The sequence below is a fragment of the Corvus moneduloides genome, chromosome W (assembly GCF_009650955.1).
Source record: "Corvus moneduloides isolate bCorMon1 chromosome W, bCorMon1.pri, whole genome shotgun sequence".
Taxonomy (NCBI): Eukaryota; Metazoa; Chordata; class Aves; order Passeriformes; family Corvidae; genus Corvus; species Corvus moneduloides.
In genome coordinates this window covers 8,224,536-8,230,902 of record NC_045510.1, presented here as the reverse complement: position 1 = coordinate 8,230,902, position 6,367 = coordinate 8,224,536, and the positions used below count along the sequence as shown (strand labels likewise).

The 6,367-nt window shown below is 47.0% G+C and overlaps 1 non-coding gene across 1 annotated transcript; it reads left to right on the top strand.

Annotated features, from left to right (window-relative positions):
* Positions 1-743: 743 nt before the first annotated feature.
* On the top strand, positions 744-815 carry TRNAE-CUC. Its single transcript has one exon. It is a non-coding gene; the product is annotated as a tRNA-Glu (tRNA).
* Positions 816-6,367: the final 5,552 nt, after the last annotated feature.

The following is a 6,367-nucleotide window of genomic DNA, read 5'->3' as shown; positions in this document are numbered from 1 at the left end:
CACCACAAAATGTGTCTTTTGAGACCTGAAATCGTGTTCTGGGCAGTGGCATGGTTTACTGGGTACATTTCCAGCCAGCCAGTTGTGGCCTCTACCATGGTGAGGATATAACTCTTGCTTTGGCGTGTTCGTGGCAATGGCCCAATGTAATCAATTTGCCAGGCTTCAACATACTGGAAACCCAGCCACTGCCCTCCGCTCCAGAGAGGCTTCACTCATGTGGCTCGCTTGGTGGCAGTGCATGTTTCACACTGATGAATAGATAACCTGTGTGATGGCCTCCATGGTCAGGTCCACCCCTCAATCATGAGCCCATCTGTATGTTGCATCCCTTCCAAGATGCCCTGATGCTTTGTGGGCCCATCGGGCTATAAATAGCTCACTCTTCCTTTCCCAATCTAGGTCCACCTGAGCTATTCCAATTTTGGCAGCCTTATCTACCTGTTCATTGTTTTGATGCTCCTCAGTGGCACGACTTCTGGGCACATGGGCATCTACATGACTGTTGTGGTTTGACACTGGTTAGGCGTGGAGCACCAATGAAAACTATTCACTTGGCACCCAGCATGCGGCCCGGAGGAAAGTAAAAAACTATGATAATTACATTTTTGTTTTTAATTACTTTGGATTGGGGTAAAGTAGTCACCATGTTGGTTGAGTTCATAATGTCTCTCTGGTTTGAGGTACTAATATCTTTCTGGTCCCTAGGCCTGTTTGCTTATCCACAGATTGCTCCGGTTTTGTCCCTGGTGGTCTAGTGGTTAGGATTCGGCGCTCTCACCGCCGTGGCCCGGGTTCAATTCCTGGTCACAGAAATTTTTCCAAACTGCTAAGCTACCACAATGACATACTTTCAGAGTCATGTTTTCTATCTGTGCAGCAATGTCCTGCCATAATGCAGCAGCCCAGATGGGTTTACCCCTGCGCTGCCAATTGCTTTTCTTCCACTGCTGCAGCCATCCCCATAGGGCATTAGCCACCATCCAGGAGTCAGTACAGAGCTAAAGTATGGGCCACTTTTCTCTCTCAGCAATCTCTAGGGCTAGTTGAATGGCTTTAACCTCTGCAAATTGGCTTGATTTGCCTTCCCCTTCAGCAGCCTCAATGACTTGTCGTGTGGGACTCCACACAGCAGCTTTGCACCTCCGATGGTTTCCTATCACTCGGCAGGATCCATCAGTGAATAAAGCATAGATTCTTTCATTTTCTGGTAACTCGGTATATGGTGGTGCTTCTTGGGCACGAGTCACCTTCTCAGGCAATGCTCCAAAATCTCTGGCTTCTGGCCAATCCAAAATCTCTTCTAGGATTCCTGGGAAGTTGGGTTTTCCCATTTGGGCGTGTTGTATAATTAATGCCACTTACTCCATGTAGCACTGGTTGCATGATGTGTTGAGGGAAGGTTTCCTTTGAACATCCAGCGTAGGACGGGCAATCATGGCGCCGAGAGGAGACACGCTTCTGTCCCAACAACTTCTGAGGTGGCTCAAACCCCCTCATAAGCCGCTAGTATCTCTTTCTCAGTTGGAGTACAGTGGGCTTCTGATCCTTGATAACTCCGGCTCCAAAACCCTAATGGTCAACCTCGGGTATCTCCTGCAGTCCTCTGCCAGAGGCTTCAGGTGGGGCCCTGCTCCTCAGCTGCAATGTAGAGTATATTTTGCACAGCTGGTCCTGTCCGAACAGGCCCAAGAGCTACTGCATGAGTTATTTCCTGTTTGATCTGCTCAAAGGCCTGTTGTTGCTCAGGGCCCTACTCGAAGTGGTTCTTCTTATGGGTCACTCGATAGAGGGGCCCACAAGCTGACTATAACCTGGAATGTGCATTCTCCAGAACCCCACAAGGCCCAGGAAAGCTTGTGTTTCCTTCTTATTAGCTGGCGGAGACATAGTTGCAATTTTGTCAACCACCTCTGTAGGCGCATGATGGCGTCCATCCTACCATTTTATTCCCAAGAACTGGATCTCCTGGGCAGGTCCCTTTACCTTACCTTGTTTTATGGAGAGACCAGCTTTCAGAAGAATTTGGATTATTTTCTTTCCTTTCTCAAAAACTTCTTTATCACGGTATCCCACAGTGGTAGGGAGGAGAAGAGAGATCCAGCAGGCAGGAATTGTGCAGCAAGATTGATTTATTTAATTATTTTACAACTCTTTTATAGACTTTTTTCTTCATAGTCTAATTGGTCAAAGGATCAGCCACCCCTTGGGGTGATTGGCTAAAATCCTAAGACATCCATTGTCAAAATATTTTTCTACTGTACTATGAACAAAGGTTTGCAAGGCCGCAGGTGTTCATAGTTTATAGAACTCTACTAATATCTTCTGTGAGAGAGAAAAATATCTCACGGGACTGGAAAGAAGCAAGAAAATTTCTTGCTAGCCACATATTTGTATCCACACTTCTGCTATATTGCCCCACACAATGATATTCTCAATATATTGAAGGTGTTCTGGAGCTCCACCCTGTCCCAGGGCAGTCTGGATCAGGCCATGGCAGATGGTGGGGCTGTGTTTCCACCCTAGGTGCAGTCAGTTCCAGGTGTATTGGACACCCCTCCAGGTGAAAGCAAATTTTGGTCTGCACTTTGCCGCCAGAGGGACTGAGAAAAATGCATTAGTGATGTCAATTGTGGCATACCATTTGGCTGCTTTTGACTCCAGCTCATATTGAAGTTCCAACGTCTGGCACGACAGTGCTTAGAAGAGGTGGCTTGACTTCATTCAAGCCCCAATAGTCTACTGTCAGCCTCCATTCCCCATTTGACTTCCGCACTGGCCATATGGGGCTGTTGAAGGGTGAGCGGATTCTGCTGATTACTCCTTGACTCTCCAGTCGACTAATTAGTTCATGGATAGGAGTTACAGAGTCTCGGTTTGTGTGATACTGCCGCCAGTGCACTGTCCTGCTAGCAATTGGTATTTGTTGGTCTTCCACATGCAGCAATCCTACAATGAAGGGATCTTCTGACAGGCCAGGCAGGGTGGATAACTGTTTGGTCTTCTCTGTATTCACTGTAGCCACACCAAAAGCCCATTGATACCCTTTTGGATCCTTGAAGTACCCTCTCCTGAGGTAGTCGATGCCAAGGATACAATGGGCCTCTGGGCCAGTCACAATGGGGTGCTTTTGCCATCTGTCCCCTGTTAAGCTCACCTCAGCCTCTATTACAGGCAAGTCCTGGCATCCCCCTGTCACTCCAGAGATCCAGATAGGTTCTGCACTCTTGTGGCTTGATGGCATCAGTGTACACTGTGCACCGATATCTACTAAAGCTTTATACTTCTGTGGATCCGATGTGCCAGGCCAGTCCAGTATACCCGGTCATCCCTTTCCTCCTCCTGGACGAAGTCAGGGACCCCCTATTCCTGTTCTTGGTCAGAGTATTCACTATCTGACCTTTGCGATGCCAGATAAGAAGTTCCCTCATCAGGGCTGTAGGAAATGTTTTTAGTTCTCTTATATCTGGGAGGTCGCTGATTGTGTTCTGGTCTCTCTGTGGCAACTACACTGACAGTCTTCTTGGGCGCCCCCTTCTTAACAGGTCTCTTCCCTCTCAGTTCACGGACACGGGCTTTTGTCGCTGTTGTACCAAGAAATGGCCAGAATCACGACACAAGTCCAAGGAGAAAATGGAATTCTTTTTATTAAATACAAGCTAGGTTATATACCTTTGTATGTAAGAGAGCATGATATGATTGGTCGTTTGACCAGCCACCCCCTAAAAGGATTGGCTGAGGTTCTCTAACACCCATTCACAATATTTTTTCCCAGAGTTCCAAAACAAGGCTGGAAAACAAACCCAGGTGCAGAGATAGAGAATTAGTTTACAAAACCATCTTTCACTGTTTCTCAGCTAAAGCATGAGAAAGAAAAACTTCACAAAATGCTTCAGCAGCTGGAAAATTTCTCTGCTCCTGCTTTTTAGCATCCACAGGCTTTCAGCTTAGAGGTGGGTTCACCATCTGACTTCCTCATGTCGTCCCCTTGCTCACGCAGAAAGAACCAGAGTTCATTGCGTGGCCTGTTCTTGGGGCTTCCCTTCCCTCTGACCAGGGTTGGAGAGGAGTGATTTCTTGGGCTGCCCCTAAAAGTTGGGGTACTGGCTCATAGGGGTGAGGGAGTACCCAGAGTTTCTTCTACATTTTGGAGCCAGGAGGACGCCACCTCTACAGTTGGTGTATCCATTTGAGGATAATACAGTGCTACCAAGCTGCTGGAATATGATGCAGGGATGCCTTGAACCACCTTCCTCCACATGGCAAGTGTACAGGGGACATCCTCTGGATCTTTAGAGACACTGTCATTCTTTAGATCACTATGGATGACTTCCAGCACTGCTAATTCTCTCAAGTACTGGATACCTTCATCTGCATTGGTCCACTTCCCTGGGGATTTCACAAGATCTTCCTTAAATGGATATCTTGCCCTCACGCTTGAGAGAAGCAATTTCCAAAGGCTGCAAATTGCTCCTTCCTTTCCAAGTCCTCTTTCAATTTCCCGATCTTTAGCAAGGGATCCCAGCTGTTGGGCTTCATGACCTTCTAACTGCTGACTGTCGGCCCCATTATCCCAGCATCAAAGCAGCCATGCAGAAATCCGCTCACCTGGCTGGCAGCTGTAATCTTTTTGCAAGTCTCGAAGTTCTGATGAGGTCAAGCACCAAGTAACTTCGGTTTCCTGTTTGACTTGCCTGACTCCCTTCAATTTCTTTGTTGAAAGGCCTGCCTCTTGATCTAACCCCTCCTTTCCTACTATTACTTCCTCTTCTTCTTCTTCCTCTTCTTCTTCTTACTAATCAGTGGTATGGGCCTGAGACTTGCCTTGTCCATTTTTTTGTTTTCACTACTGGGGCAATTACTGTAGTTGTTGTGGTTTGTGTCCCTGCCTCAGCCATAGTGTCCTCAAACACAGTTTGTGTTCCTGCCTCAACTACAGTCCTCTGAGAGTATTGAACAGAGGCTCGGTAGGCCCAGGCCAGGCCCCAGTGCAGGGCAAGAAGCTGCTCGAATTCCTGGGAGTAAACAAGACACCCTTCTATCAATTGATGGGCCAGTTTGTTAGGGTTGTTTACCTCTTCAGGAGTAAAATCCCAGGCAATGGGAGGTGATAACTGCCCTAGGAATCTGACCAAATCCCTCCATACACCTTTCCACCCAGGAACTGGGTGCTTCAGGGCAGATTTTAACAGCTCCTCACCCAAAGGTTGTTTCCTCTTATACCAGGATGATGACAAATTCCATGAATTCCATAGTGTAGCAACGGTATTGGCTAATACTATTAATGATATCAGGCAGCTTATATAAGGATTGGCAATGACCATGGGAGCCTGCAGTAAAAAGTTATCCATATTCAAATTCACCCCAGGCAGAGAGAAGGAGTTATATTCATTCATAGTCATTGTTTGTTTCAACATGTTCCCAAACTTAGCAAAATAAAGATAAGCAGTGTGGCTGCCGAAGGCCATGTGCCACACAGGAGCTTACTACTTGAGAATTGCTATTGATAATTACTACAGCATGCAATACATATATATGTATATATATATATATGTATATATATATAAAACTGCCTTTATCTCTCCCCACGTTCAGGCACCAAAATGACTGTAGCGGGTTGACCCTGGCTGGGTGCCGGGTGCCCACTAAGTCGCTCCATCACTTCCTTTTCCCACTGGGACAGGGGAGAGAATAAGATGGAGAACAACCAGCAAGGTGAGATAAGGCAATTTTATTACAGTAAAAGAAAAGAAATAAGCAGAGATCTGCATGCGCAAGAGCCAAAGAGAAAAAAAAAGAGTCAGTCTCTACTTCCCATCAGCAGTGATGTTCAGACACTTCCTGGGAAGCAGGGCTTCAGCACACATAAGAGTTCCTCCGGAAGGCAAACACTGAAAACTCACAAATGCCCCACCTTCCTCCTCTCTCCCTTAGCTTATATATCTGAGCTGACATCATATGGTATGGAATATCCCTTTGGTTAATTTGGGTCAGCTGTCCTGGTTGTGTCCCCTCCCAGGAGTGTGCCCACTCCCATCCCCTTTGGTGGGGGAAGGAATGTTAGAGGGACAGCGCTGCTCGGCAGTAGCCAAAACACTGGTCTGTTATCAACACCCTTCCAGCTACCAATGCAAAGCACAGCACTGTGAAGGCTGTGAACTTTACCTTGGTCAGACCCAATACAGACAGTCTAGGATGTTCCTGGAGTGTGTGGAAGAGAACTTCCTGATGGAGCTGGTGAGTTAGTCTACCAGGGGTGGGCCCCACTAGAGCTTTTGTTTACAAACAGAGAAGGGCTGGTGGGAGATGTGATGGTTGGAGCTCATCTTGGGCACTGACCACAAAATTAAAGTTTTCAGTTCTTGGT